At 39.8% G+C, this 14,850-nt stretch overlaps 1 protein-coding gene across 4 annotated transcripts in view; it reads right to left on the bottom strand.

Annotated features, from left to right (window-relative positions):
- Tmtc2 (transmembrane O-mannosyltransferase targeting cadherins 2) overlaps positions 1 to 14,850 on the bottom strand; it is a 414,906-nt gene that overhangs the window by 203,364 nt on the left and 196,692 nt on the right. The window lies entirely within an intron of this gene.

A 14,850-nucleotide genomic window follows, 5' to 3' on the forward strand; every position in this document is an offset into this window, starting at 1 on the left:
AAGAGTCAACATCATTGTCATCACTGCAACATGAGAACATTTAACATTCACAGCTGAAACACTTTTAAAGGGGCACTTAAATTAAAATGACTTCATTTGCATCGTTTTTAAAATATGCTTAGGAAAACCTTCATCTAAAAATAAAGTGACTAAGATTCTACCTTGCGTCTAACTTTGGATAAATGTCTTTCCCTTCTCCAAATCCCTTTCTAAAACATCAATGACCAAAGCATTCAAGTTCTGACCATTACAAAATAAATTCAATTATTTCCTTCCCAGTGGCAGGTCAAAAGGAAAGACCAGTTCTATGGTACTTGGCACTGCACCGGCAACAGCAGTCACCAGATGGCTGTCTCCTTTTATTTATAAATTTAGATTTCATAGAGGAAGCAAAGAACAGTCATATCTGCTCAGGTCTAAGGCATGGGGAGCTTTAGTCACAGGCTTGACAGTTTCAATGACACTTGCACACTGACAATAACAACATACAATGTCTAATAATCAAATACATTTTTTCCAATCTCCACAGTCTTTAAACTAAGTTTCAATAAAGGATTTCTTTATTTTAAGAGAAAGAATTGGAAAGATTTAAAAAAGAACATCTGTGTTCATAAGAATTTTCTTGTTCATTTCTTTAACCAGAGTAAAACAGAGCTGGATGGTAAGTGACACTCCAGTGTCAGCAATGGAGAGGTCAAGGCTGGAGGGTCATAAGTTCAAGGCTAGCCAGAGTGAAACAGATGCTGTCAGTGAAGCAGCAAGGGCAGTACCAATGTTTGCAGAGCAAGCACATGGCCCTACACTGAATCATCAGCATGATTTGTAAAGAAATACAGCACAACTAGAGAAATAGCTCCGTGCTTAGGAGCACTGGCTGCTCTTCCAGAGGTCCCGAGTTCAATTCCCAGCACCCACACGGCAGCCCATGACTGTGTCGTCCCAATGTAGTCCCTCTTCTAATGAGCAGCTGTATGTACATACAATCACATACATGAATAAATAAATCTTTAAAATAATATATTTTAATATATTAATATATTATATTATATAATAATATAATTCAAAAGGTTTTAAGTGAATATATTTATAATTAAATAACTAAAGTCAAAGCATGTGGTGACATCTAACAAGCTACTTCCAAAAGAGGCAGAGTGTGTGTGTGTGTGTGTGTGTGTGTGTGTGTGTGTGTGCGCGCGCACGCGCATGGGTGCACAGAGTCCCATGTTCCTGGAATATTCATTCTAATGCAATGGTAAGTAGCATTATTAAAAGGGCACTGAATCAATTGTCTGGCATTGCTCACATCTCTGAATGCCCTCTCAGTGAATGCTATAAAAAGTGGCAAAGAGTATGATAAAAAAAAAACAAAAAACAAAAAAATCAAACAAACAAAGAAAGAAACATGGGAAACCTGGAAAGGGGATAACATTTGAAATGTAAATTTTAAAATATCCGATAAAAAATAATTTGAAAAAATAAGAAAAGAAAAACCAAGACTCCATACTAATCCAGTCATCCCGTCCTTCAAATCTTTTCTTCATTTTCCTTTTAAGATCTTTGAGATTTTCAATTCCTAACTTAATGCCTATAATCTGATTTGTGCATATATTCAAGATAAGAAAATTTCATTGAATCAAGTATCAATACTTTTTTTTCTCCAAAGGTAATTTTCCCAGTGTCGCTCAGGTTCCCCTAAATAACTTAAAATCCTCCAGTCTCAGCTTAGAGGTGGACATCACAAAACAGCTGCTTGGGTATTTTTTATTTTTCCTCTTGTTTTAGTGAATCAAACTACCCAACACTGTTGTTTCTGAGAGGGACAAGACACAGGCATTCCAGTGAGTTGACCTGAAAGACTTAAAAGCTAAATCCAGCAAACACACACACACACACACACACACACACACACACACACACACACACACACAGAGAGAGAGAGAGAGAGAGAGAGAGAGAGAGAGAGAGAGAAGCTGAAGTGTATACATATGACAGCGCTAAACATGGTCAATGAATGAAAATTAGAAGAGAATGCCTCTTAGTAGCAGAAACATAACTAGTTCATCCAACCCATCAGCGAGCCTGCCCTCTGGGACAGGTACAATCCTGTGCATGGTCTAGGCAAAGGTCATAAGGAGGAGAGGCTCATGTTCAGCTATCAGATACTACCCTCTGCAGACCACTTTGGGAAGACTATGGCTTTTAAAAACACAGATGCCAGGCGCTAGAGAGGAGACTCGAAGAACACTGGCCACCCTTCTGAGGACCCAGGTTGGATCCCAAGCACCAACACTGCAGATCACCACCTTCAGAAACTCCTATTTCAGGGTCCTCTTATGGCCTCCATGGGTACTGCATGCACATGGTACAAAGCATCAAGCAAGCGAAACACCCATACATGCGAACATAAACGATTTCTTTTCAAAACAGAAATAAAACTATGCGGGCCCTGATCTAGGAAGAATACCTAGGTGATGGCGTGCAGCTTAAGCCGGTAATCACTCCATCCAGAACTGCACAGTCTTATCTAGACAGCGGAAATGCTAAGAGTTGGACCTTTACTATGAGAATGGTTATAGCAGATTTCACTAATTCTAAAGAAATAACAATGAAATGTAAGCCATGCTCCCAGGCCCTCAGAGAAACTGAATTCTTAATAAATGAGTCAGGAAGTCTAAGATACAAAGGATGTGCGGCAACTATACAAGGTGGCATCCAGTAATGAGATCGGCAAACCAGACTGCAACTCGAAGATGCAATTTAGCCCTAGAATTCTTTAATCTCTTAATCAGGAATCACGAAATATTATAAAACATAATGAATCATTATTTAAGAAGTTACCAGCCAAAGCTACACAGAAACCCCCTAAAGAACCACAAAGGAAGAAGAAGAAAAAAGAAGAGGAAGAGGAGAGGGAGAAGGAGAAATCATAGAGAAAAATGTATACTTCATATAAAGCTTAAAAACAAGAACTGGATACAAACGCCATTGAAATTACTTTAGCAGAGCAATCAAATAGGTTGGGTAAAGAGACATTGTATAACACAGGTGGAAAATTTGAAAACATAGAGAAAAATCAACTACCTGTATCACCTATAGTTGGTGATCTGTGTTTGCTACACGTAAGCTAATTAAAAATGTTTAGGCTTAAACACAAAGACAATAGTGCAACGACTCACAGAGCAAAAGAAAAGCAAGATCATTTTTAAAAATCCAAGAAAGCAGTACAGTCATAAGGCTTGGTGGGCCCTTAGGATTAGAAGCCATGTGGCAATTAAGAGAAACATTGTGTGCAATGCACTTGTGCACATGATCAATAGAAATCACTAGAAGGTGGTGAAACGAAACAAGTCAGCCTCACAGCAGCCTGGTGAGTGAGAGTCAGAGAGCCAAGTATTCAGGGTCCATAAAGTTCACACGGGAAACAAAAGGGAAACTTTTCCAAAAATTTGCCTGAGTCCAAATTATTTTAGTATTGATTATCTCCAACTGCACCCATTTTCCAGAAAATGGCCTACGTTCCTTACTCTGCAGGACTGAGTAAAATTTCTAACTGGATGCCTCTAACTTTCATCTCTGCTGCAGAGAAGAGCGCAGCAATAAAAAGAACGGTGCAGTAACAGCAAGTTTAAGCAGGAAAACAAAACAAAACAAAGACCTAAGAGATGTTATGACAGGAGAATCCAGATGTGTTTACTGGATTCAAAACTTGCCTCTTAAAAACATTCAAACAACGGCAACAATCTACATTCTGACAATTGAAACAGATATATTCTGGCTAGGTTCTAAACTTAGTACTTTATTTGTTACATTGACTGTAATTTTTATAACTTACACTTGTTCCCCATTAAAAATGTGTTATTTTATTTTGGGGTCACAGGGTCATGTAGTCCTGATTGGCTTCGCACTTGCTACATAGACCACGTAAGCCTCAGACTGACGCTGATCTGCCTGCCTCTGCCTCACATTTGCAGGGATTAAAGACAGTGCCAACACGACTATAATTTTCCAGGTCCTCCAAATATCTATAATGTCTTTGTTATGGTTACCATGATTTTTGATAGGAACTCCCAAGGGCCTCTCCTCCCATTGATGCCCTATAATGTCATCCTCTGCTACATATGCAGTTAGAGCCATGGGTCCCTCCATGTGCACTCTTCGTTTGACGGTTTAATCCCTGGGAGCTCTTGGGTGTCTGGTTGCTTGGTATTGTTGTTCTTATGGGGTTGCAAACCCCTTCAGCTCCTTCAGTCCTTTCTCTAACTCCTCCATTGGAGACCCCTTTCTCAGTCCAATGGTTGGTTGGCTGTGAGCTCTGGAAAAGCCTCTCAGGAGACAACTATATCAGGCTCCTGGTAACAAGCATTTCTTGGCACCCGTAACAGTGTCCCTAAACTTTTAAAACTCATTCCTTAGTTGTCTTTATTTCAACATTTTAAACTTTGTTAAGCCGAATCTGCACCAGCAATGCCCCACCCCCAGGAAGGCTCATAAAGAAAACAATATCAACATGACATTAAGGCACCGTATCTAGAATCTTGACTATCTAAAAACACAGAAATGTTGCATTACCACAGAACTGCTTTGCCTGGTCTCAATTAGAGAGTATGGGTCTAATCCTATAGAGATTTGAGGCCCCAGAGAAGGGGTTGAAGTGGGATGGGGGAGCACACTCTCAGAGGCAGAGGGGAGGGGGAATGAGAGGAGGGACCAAGAGGGGGGGGACAACACCTAGAATGCAAATAAAAATAATTAGTTAAAAATAAAAATATAAAAGCTTTAAAAGTAAAAGAAGAAAACGAAATGCTGCTTTACAGCTCTGGGTAGCCATGCTTACTGTCTGTGTCTGTCTGTCTGTCTGTCTGTCTGTCTGTCTGTCTGTCTGTGTCTGTCCCCAGCCTTCTCTATACACTTTCCCCATCTCCATGTACATCAGATTCCTAAGTTCTACAGCAACATCTTTTCCTGATACGAATGCACTGTAAGCTCTAAGTAAACTGGGGAACCAATGCATTTTTACACAAAACCAAATCAGACACAGCTTGTGCCAGCTAAGTCTTTCTTCGAGAATTAACTCACTTCTTTGCTCCAAAATGACATTGATCTACAGCTTGGAATCTAAGTTCTTTTCTAAATTATTCTATTTGTTTACATTTCAAATGTTATCCCACTTCCCAGTCTCCCCCCCATCCCCTCCACAAACCCTCCCACCTTATCCTCCTCCCCTTTGCCTCTAAGGGGGTGCTTCCCCACCTACCCACCCACTCCAACCTCACCCTTCTAGCATTCCCCTTCTCTGGAGCCATCAAGCCTCCATAGGACCAGGAGCCTTCCCTCCCACTGATGCCAGATAAGGCAATTCTCTGCTACATATAGAGAGGGAGCCACTGACCAACCCCTGTATACCCTATGGTTGGTGGTTTAGTCCCTGGGAAATCTGAGGGGTCCGGTTAATTGATTCTGTTGTTGTTCTTACAGGGTTGCAACCCCTTCAGCAGCTTCAGAGCTCCCCTAACTATTCCACTGGGGTCCCTGGGCTCAGTACAATGGTTGGCTGTTAGTATCTGCATTCGTCTTAGTCAGGTGCTGGCACAGCCTCTCAGAGGACAGCTATACCAGGTTCCGGTCTGTAAGTACTTCTTGGCATCAGCAATAGTGTCAGGGATTGGTGTCTGCAGGTGGGATGGATTCCAAGCTGGGGTGGTCTTTGGGTCTCTGGATGGCCTTTCCTTCAGTCTCTGTTCTATTTCTTTAGACAGGGACAATGCTGGGTCACCAACCTCATAGGTAGCAATGAATAGCCTAGTAAAAGCACCAGTGGAAGGGGAAGCCCTTGGTCCTGCCAAGGCTGAACCCCCAGTGAATGTGATTGTTGTGGGGAGGGCAATAATGGGGGAATGATGGGGATGGAAACACCCATAGAGAAGGGGAGGGGGAGGGGATACGGGGATGTTGGCCCGGAAACTGGGAAAGGGAATAACAATTGAAATGTAAATAAGAAATTCTCAAATTAATAAAGATGAAAAAAAATTTTTTGAAATGGGTGTGTGGTCCCATCCCTCCACTAGGGGACATGTCTATCTACTGGAAGTGTTCTCCAAGCTGTTTATCTCCTGGCTGTTGGGTATTTCCACTAATGCTATCCCGATAGGGTCCTGGGAGCCTTTTGCATCCTTAGCTTCTAGGACTTTCTATGGGTCCCATGTTCCCCACCCCTGACTGCTACTTATTTCTATTCCTGGTCCTCTGGACTTCTGTCTCTTCTCATGCCTGGACCTGTTCCCCCCTCTGCCCCCTTTTTCCTCCCCCTCAACTCTCCCACCCAGATCCCTCCCTCCCTCTGCCTAGCTCTTAATAAGTTCAAATAGGTTCAAGGAAAAATCACTCCAATATCCATACTTGCAATGTGAAAGTTGTAGAAGGATTTTTTCAGAACTACTAAGATACCAAAAGAAAAAGAAAAAAGCATACAATGGAAACGAACCATGAATAAGAGGTTCATAGTAGACAAAAACGTTCCTTTTATCGACACACTAAATGAATTAAAGAGCAAAGCCATCTCCTAATACACAAATATGTGAGATTTAGCTCACAACATAAAAATGGCCACCTATCTCTGGGAGCACAAAGTGAATAAGGAAATCTTGGCATGGGAATTGGTGCTTGGTGCTTGGTGCTTGGTGCCTGGTGCTTGGTGCTTGGTGCTTGGTGCTGGTATGTTTCTAGAGGCCTGTGGTGTACTGTTTTCCCCCAATATCCTCTTTAACAAAAATAAAACAAAAACAAAAATCAAACAAACAAAAGAAAACCAAAAGGCAACTAATCCATATAAACTAATCCATCTAACACAACTCTCTCTGTAGTTTCTGAAAAAGTGCTCTTGATGAACGCTGACTCAACATAGTCTTCTGATCTCAGACTTCCAGGAACTAAGTGAAAACGAAAAGACATACGTAAATCTCAACGAAACAAAAATGTAAGCATTATGCCTTGGAGTACTACACCCATCCTGAGACTCATTTTTGGCAAACTAATGAGAATAAATTACTTAAGCATAAGGCTCATTTAATTCCAAATTAAGCCCTTGGCAATGGTCGTGGTGCTAAGAATAAAGGAGATAAACATCAGTTCCTGAACGCTCTGACAGAGGAACAAGTCTGCAGACATAACAAACCATTCACCATCTATTTAGTATCCGTCATTTATCACTGAAGCCAAAGCTTTCTTTTTATCAATAATATAGAATTCCTCTTAGCTCTCCTCCGGCCCCAAATAATCCTTACTGGATCTCTGCCCCATAACATGAATTTAAATCCACAACAGTTTGAATAGTGACAACAAAGAATACATGTGCAGAAGTATAAGCAGAAATTATTTCCATCTAGAACATATTTTTGTGGTTAATGAATGCTTTTATTTTAATATAATCAAGTTGTCTGTGAAGATAATCTGTTTCACTTTAAAAGAAAAATGAGTTTTTCTAATAAATAGCTTCGATGAAAGATTAAGAATCTTTTCCTCCCCACACCAAGAAACAGATAAGACGAAAGAATTTTAACGTCTGGCTTTTGAAAAGACATGAGGAAGGTCAAAGAAGACTCCTAGCCATCATGATGAAAGACTTCGAAGACTGGTGTGATAAAAAACTTTTCTATATTAAAATGGCATTTATTTACTCTGGTTCTATAGCATACAATAATATCTCCCATTAAATTCAACAACCAACACAAGTCATCAATACAGCAGATAAACATAGAACTTCGTGTAGCACATCACTTAGAGATTACAATTCACCGAAGACAACTTCTGCAGATTATAACTCACTAAAAGTTTTCATAAAGGAGAAGGTGGGCATGAGAGTCTAGATTTCAAAGCATATATAAGGTATCTGACTTAACACATGATTTTCTAAGTAAAGCCTAATATCACACATATTTGACTTAGGAAAATCGTTAAATGTGTGCGTTTGTGTGTGCATGTGTGTAAGACCAAATATCTGTAAGTATACATGGTGCAGCCCATGTGGGACATGCGGCAACATACTCTACTGCTCTACATGTATTTTGAGACAGTAGATTGCTAGCTTGGAACTTACTGATTGGCTAGTGAGGTCACTGGGATCCTCCCATTTGTTTCTCTGAAGATTACAGATGTATGCCACCATGCCCAGATTTTATAACCAAAAATTCAAAGTCTGGTTCTCATGCTCACACACCAAGTACTTTACCCACTGAGCCATCCCCCAAGTCCATTTTTTCCTCTTTCAATGAAAATCAAACTATTAGCCTATTGTAATCCTCATAATCATTACTTACACATTTGACACTAGAGGTTAACTATGACCATTTGATTTAGGATGAAAAAGGAGAGAAAAGAAACCAGAGAGGAGTCCAGGGCATCATGATTGGCATGTTTAATATTTTTACATAAATTCTCATTAAGATTTTTGCTTATTCACATGTTAAGTAATTTCTACCTTGCATCCAGATCTTTCCTTCTAATAAAAATTTCTAATAAAAAGAATGAGACCTTCTTGGAAATGTGGACGGAGTCTAGAGTTAGAAAAGGAAATATTCAAGACAAGATCAGAGCAATCTGTGCTCAATACTCACAGAGTAACACTTGTGTCAGGGGTAAGGAGGAAGCCAGCAACAGCAGCCGCAACAACAACAAATGAAATAGTATCAGGTTATAACTTAAAACAAAGTATAGAATATCATAAGTCTATATAATTTATTAATCATCAATCTGCTTTTGTAAATGAATGACAAATAATTTGTATGCCTACTATACCTACAAAGGAGATATGTGTAATTCTTCCCATGACCTAAATGTGGCCTATGAGTGATGTCTTCCTTCCCAGACCAGTATCAAGGTAGGATTATTGGAAAGAAAACTCTTGCCTTTTGAGATTGAAAACAAATAAACAAACAAACAAAACAAGCCTTTTCCAGATGATCAAATTCGACTCGAATGGTGATGTCATGCTGCAAGCCTTTAGCCTTGATATCATGTGATGACGATTTCACTTTATAAATCAGTCTTTTCCCTCTCAAAATTCAAAGCAGTCTAATTTGTTTTTAAAAGGATAAACTGAACACAAAGACAAAGTCTACACAGTAGCTAACGGGGAATCTTTAAGCAAAATTATCATAAGGCTCAAAAATGGTCATGACCAAGACCATGAAGCTATAACCAATAAATGTAATGTTTTCTCATACATGGCGTGGGGAAATCTGCCATGGGATGCTAGGTTTATAATGGGGAGTGGGAGGGGATGGAATCTATACAAATTATAGACTCTTGTTAACACTATTTTATGTATGTCTGAATGCAAGATGTTGATAATAGAATAAGCAATAATGTATCCAGTATTAGCTTGTAGATTTATTTTGTAAACATGCACCTACTCTAAAAAAAATATGCCTATTGTTTTAGAAATGTTGCAAAACCTAAAACTCCTCAAAAGCAAATAAAATCCTAGAGGTGGGCTTTTGTTCCAATAGCATCTCAAAGCTGACAGAAAAGGAAAACAAGCAATTACATATTAACATTGCACTAACTTTTTTTTTTCTGCTTCTAAATGGAATAAGTGGGATTCTATCTCGCTGAGCATGACTGTTTATATTTATCATACAAGGTGACACTGACTTTCAATCATATTTCCACTGGTTCCTGCACACTACAGGATTCACACTGTATTACAGAATCCTAAATCGGAGGCAAATTATCAAGGGAAAGATGCTTCTAACCCTATTGCTATGGTGTTTTCGTTGGCATGGTGACCCATTCTTCCTCATTAGGCTAACGTGGGGAAATCAAGCGGTTAGCAATTCCTTGCGTACCCATGGCAAGGCCCTTCAACAGCTAAGTATCTGCAGCTGAAGTACTCAAAGAGTTCAATTAGTGGAACTGTGCGGGTGTGCCATGGCCCCTAACCCACTGTACGAACAGCAAGCTTCTGAATGTCAGCCTCTTGAGTAATCTTGTTTAGCTTCAAATAAGAGATTTAAGACTTCCCACCAAGCAGTGAGCTGTGGTCAAATCAGGTTAGCTCCAGAACAATCCAGCCTTTATGAAGAAAATATATGAAGAAAATACCCTCTGTCACCTAAGAAACAATGTTAACAGAAAAGGATGTTTCAAACAAAAGTAAAAAAACACCCATTTTTAAAATAGTGAAACATTTTGGTTTGTGTAAAATTCCTTTCTGCATCTTTAACATATAACTAAAGCAGAAATAATAAAATCAAAAGAGCTCACAATTAAATGAATTTGGTAAAGGAACTTCTATCTCCCCTCAACCGGGGGCGGGGGGGAACCCCCTTGCAAATCCATTTCCTGCGCCAGTAAATGAAACTGCAACATTTTTTTTAAGACTCTGTGTGGCTTTCGAGCCACAAACTACCCCCATTATGAGATGTGTCCCAGTCTCATTAATGAGCCGAGCATGGGAGCCTAGCATTTTGCAAACATAAAGAGACAAATTATAATGAGACTTAACTCAGTGGGGAGGCTGCCATACAGCCCTCTTCCCTCAAAGATACCATAATAGACAGCTCCTTAATGAGTGTGGGAGTTTTCCTATACAAATACAAAAGACAACATATGCAAAAGAAGATTTTATACATACAAATACCACTTAATATGCCTATCTACCTGATCGGTGTTCTTAAGAGCATAATCTCCGTGTTCCGTGTGCTCATGTGATGATACTGTGAGTACATTTTGCCTTCTGCTAAATATAGAGTAATCCAATATCTAATGGGCAAGTGACCTTGCTTTCTCTTACAAATAAAAGTGCGCGCTTTCATTTGGACGCATCTTAGGCGTCTTATGTAAATCCTCTCTTTATTCTCGAAGTGTAAGTCTATAAAGTAACAGTAGAATCCTTCACTGGGGCAACTGAGGCAATGTGAGTTTCTGAAAGAAGGCTTTCACACGGGAAAGCATCTGTCTATCATCCTTCCAGTAGAGGCACAGTTAGCTCCTGAGAGGTTGCTGCCCCACGCTGTGGCACTTGATGGAGCACTATCACCATTAGTGGTTCCCAGAAGACTTGGAAAGAACTGGGAGTCACAGGGTACTGAAGTCAGGTGATGCTGGAAACCAAACCAGGAGCGGGCTATCGCACCCACCACTAGCTGACCAATACAGGAGGGAAAAAAAAGGAATGGTTGTGCCAAATCTTTAAACACATCCGCAGAACAAAGGGAGTTACTGGTGACAAGAATCTAGTTTTAAGAAAGGTAGGTGAGGGGCAGACCCTATGGTTTGTTCCCTCTGATACGGAAAATGTGTTAGAAGCAGCAAAGGACTAATATGTGGACTTGTGCCCTTGGGTGATCACTTTGCCTGACAAGCAGAAACTAGGTCTAGACATGGATCGTATGGAAAAAAAGACTAAGCCATAATTTGCAGGAAAGGGTGACTATCTTCCAGGCCAAGGCATCTTGTTATTCTGTGGATGAGTCTTTCAAAGACAAAATAGATATCGTAGACGATAAGGTCTATGTTGCGAATAAATTGGATCAAATCCTCCAAGCACAAACAGTTGCTTAAATGCCTTCTGTCACCAGACAAATGACCATGAATGGTAAGCAACCCATCGCATTCACTCACTATCTAAAGTAGTTGTATAGCTATACATCAGTAGGAAATATTAATATAGTTGCCAAGTAGCAATGAGCCAGATGTTTAGATACAAATAAGAAACTCAAGACATCTGCCATTCAGGTTCCGTTCTGACAGACTCTCCAAGAATGTGTTTTACATTTTGGCCAGAGGCTACCTGGCAGTGCGCAGTCTTGGAGCCTGCTCCTGGGAGCTAACGGGTGGATGAAGGCGCCCTGTAACTGCTGGACACACAATTCCTCTCCCTCGCTTTTTCCTATGTGACATTCTATTTTTGATCACACACTTGTTTCAAACGTTCTAATACGGACGTTTTAACGTTCAGAAAGTTCATAGGCAACTTACCAGGAAGATTTGGTAACGAGAAATACTTAGGATGTTGGTGCTCTGACCACTATTTGACTGAAACTTCAGTGCAACCCAGAGGCTTCATTACATTAAATTAACTAAAATAAAAGAATTATGTACTTATTAAATGCCTATTTTTAGGGCCATTAAAACCCGAATTATTAATCCTTCCTTTTAACCATGTCTTTGTAGCTATCGTTAAAGTACTAGATTTCAGTGATTTCAGACCGAGTTAAAACTTCGTATTCCTTCATTAAGATGCATACCTTTGACTTTTTTTTTAATATTATCAATTAAAAGCCCCGGAGTTAAATGAGATTTACTTACTAAGTCGGGTTCATGTACAAAACATATTTGGATTAATTCTTTCAGCCTGACACAGCTGCAATTAGCACTAATCACCACTACGCCCTAATTATTTAAAATTAAATAAACCGAATTTACACGTGCAAACATTTTGCAAATCACCCTGCATCCACTTCTCTTTTCAAGTTAACTCATAAGATCGGACAACTTGTTTTAATAGATTATTATCATTGGACTACATCCAGAACGCATTTGTCTAATGGGAATTCTGTCTGCTTTAACAGTTGTGGTTTAGTGGACTCTCTCCGACTGAACTGTCAATCACTGTTTGACTGGCTCACAGCCCTTAGAACCCTGCTGAGAGACAAGCATGAAGTTTTGCCAGGTACATGACTGACATATAGTTAGTGTGGACTGAGGAAAAGGAAGAAGGGACGGTGTTGGAAGAAATGAGTTTTTTTAAGACCTTACTGGAACCTATTTACTGAAATACAACTCTTGGTTAGAACCCTCAGTTGTCAGGTGTTGCGCCTTGCTGGGTACCTTTAGTTCAACAATTTTCAGAAATATAAACATTTTTTTTGTGCGAGTCATGCAAGTCAAGATCAATCAAAAAGGGAACAAACATGAACGCTGGGCTCTAAATTCCAATCATGAGCATTAAAATAACTAGATAGACTGCTCCTAGCCCAAACAGTATTAGCAGGAAACTGTATTCCTGTATCAGGTTCCATGATGGCTCTTAGGCGGTAACTAGACATGCCAGAATTTTACAGTCTGGGTTGCATTTTTAAAACCCATTCTTTTTGTTCTATTTTAAACCACATTTCAAATCAACCCAGGCCTTCGACAATGGAAAGAACTGCAGGCCATGCGGTGGCTGTGGCAAAGGGAATGCAAATTTAGCTCCTATTATATTGTTCTGGGAGTGACTAAATATTATGAAGAAAGGAAGAATTGTACATAATTGGCTAATGAATTCAAACACCTGTTAAGTCACTTTACACCTCCCAGATGAGGCCCTGGCATCTAGTGGGGACGGGCATGCCTAGAAAACATTCCATTCTGTAATTTGTATCTCACTGTGGGATGTCATGGCAATTACCTATTAGTAATAGCAGCACTAATTGTGAAAATTTAGTAAATATTTTACACAGTATCTTTATATGGCCAATATCTAAGCAGGTTTTGTTTGGCCAGTTTTGTTTATAAATCCTTGTCTTTGTCAACTTTGTGAATTAACCTATCATTAAACAGAACTCGGGTCTCCCAGCGTTCAGTGTGTTACACAGTGTCCCACAGCTAATTGGTAGAACTAAGGATTTCAAAACTAGACCTGGAGAGATGGCTCAGTGGTTAGGAGCGCTCGCTGGCTGCCCTTGCAGAGGACCCAGATTCGACTCAAGCGCATGCACAATGGTTCACAGCCACCTGTAAGCTCTGATGCCCTCTTCTGACCTCCTTAGGCAGCAGCAGGCACCCAGGAGGTAAACAGCCATGTGTGTAGATAAAACATCCATACAATAAAAGTAAAGATACAAACATACAAGCATTAAGTTCAAAACGATATCCTTCCATTCTAAGTCCAGGGATGTCTGTCTGCTTTAACCACCAAAACATTGAGCCCATTCTTTACCCTCAATGCTTCTGTTTTTTCCGAGCACCAGCTCCTCAGACTACATTTTCTTTCTCAATCTGGAAGGGAGTATTATCTGACATTAAAGTCCATGTTTACTTTGTAATTGTGAAGTCCCTTTGAGTCTCATTTTCTTAGTATTCGAATCTTCAAAATATCTATAATAATACTATATCGTCCTAGGTATCAACGTAATTCACATATCTAGATCAAAAACTGCCAACCTCCTTACCACTCATCCCTGTCTCCGGAATAAACTGCCCTTCTCCAGCCTGTATCCATCCCTGCTTGGTCCCAGCCCTCCAGTCTTAAGACTTGTACCATTCATGTGAAAGATTCCAGATACTCTAAAGGTCAAGCCTGAAGTTGTTATAAGGTCCAAAGTGACATTAAGTACATAATCTTATTATCACTTTCTTACAGAAACAAATCTCACTGCTCCCACAAGAATAACAGTTCTGTAAGTGAGAACCTGGCCTCAGTCATTGATTTATTCTGTGTGTAGGGGCTAAGCAAGAACCTGGCTATAGATTTCTTCATCTACCATGAGATGAATCCAGACAAATGCCTGAATGGACAAATGAAGAACAACAATGAAGAAAACAGTTCAGACAGGGACTGAGAGCAACTGTAAGTCTCTCAGATTCCAAAGATGATGGTCGTGGATCCTGATTCAGCCTCCATGGTCTGCGTATATACGCAAAACAATATAGACTAAGTATTCTAGATTTTTTTTGTCCTTTGGCTGTGACTCGACCCCTCCAAAAGATTAAATGAAAAACATAACAAATACATTTGTAAGCTATAAGTTGTAACCACTGACCCATAGTCATTTATGAGCCAATATGGTTATTAGAATATTTCCTAACGTAGTATTTATGTTTAAGTTAACGTTATTGTACTTAATATATTCCAGTGTTAGTGATGCC

The sequence above is a fragment of the Rattus norvegicus genome, chromosome 7 (genome assembly GCF_036323735.1).
Source record: "Rattus norvegicus strain BN/NHsdMcwi chromosome 7, GRCr8, whole genome shotgun sequence".
NCBI classification, from domain to species: domain Eukaryota; kingdom Metazoa; phylum Chordata; class Mammalia; order Rodentia; family Muridae; genus Rattus; species Rattus norvegicus.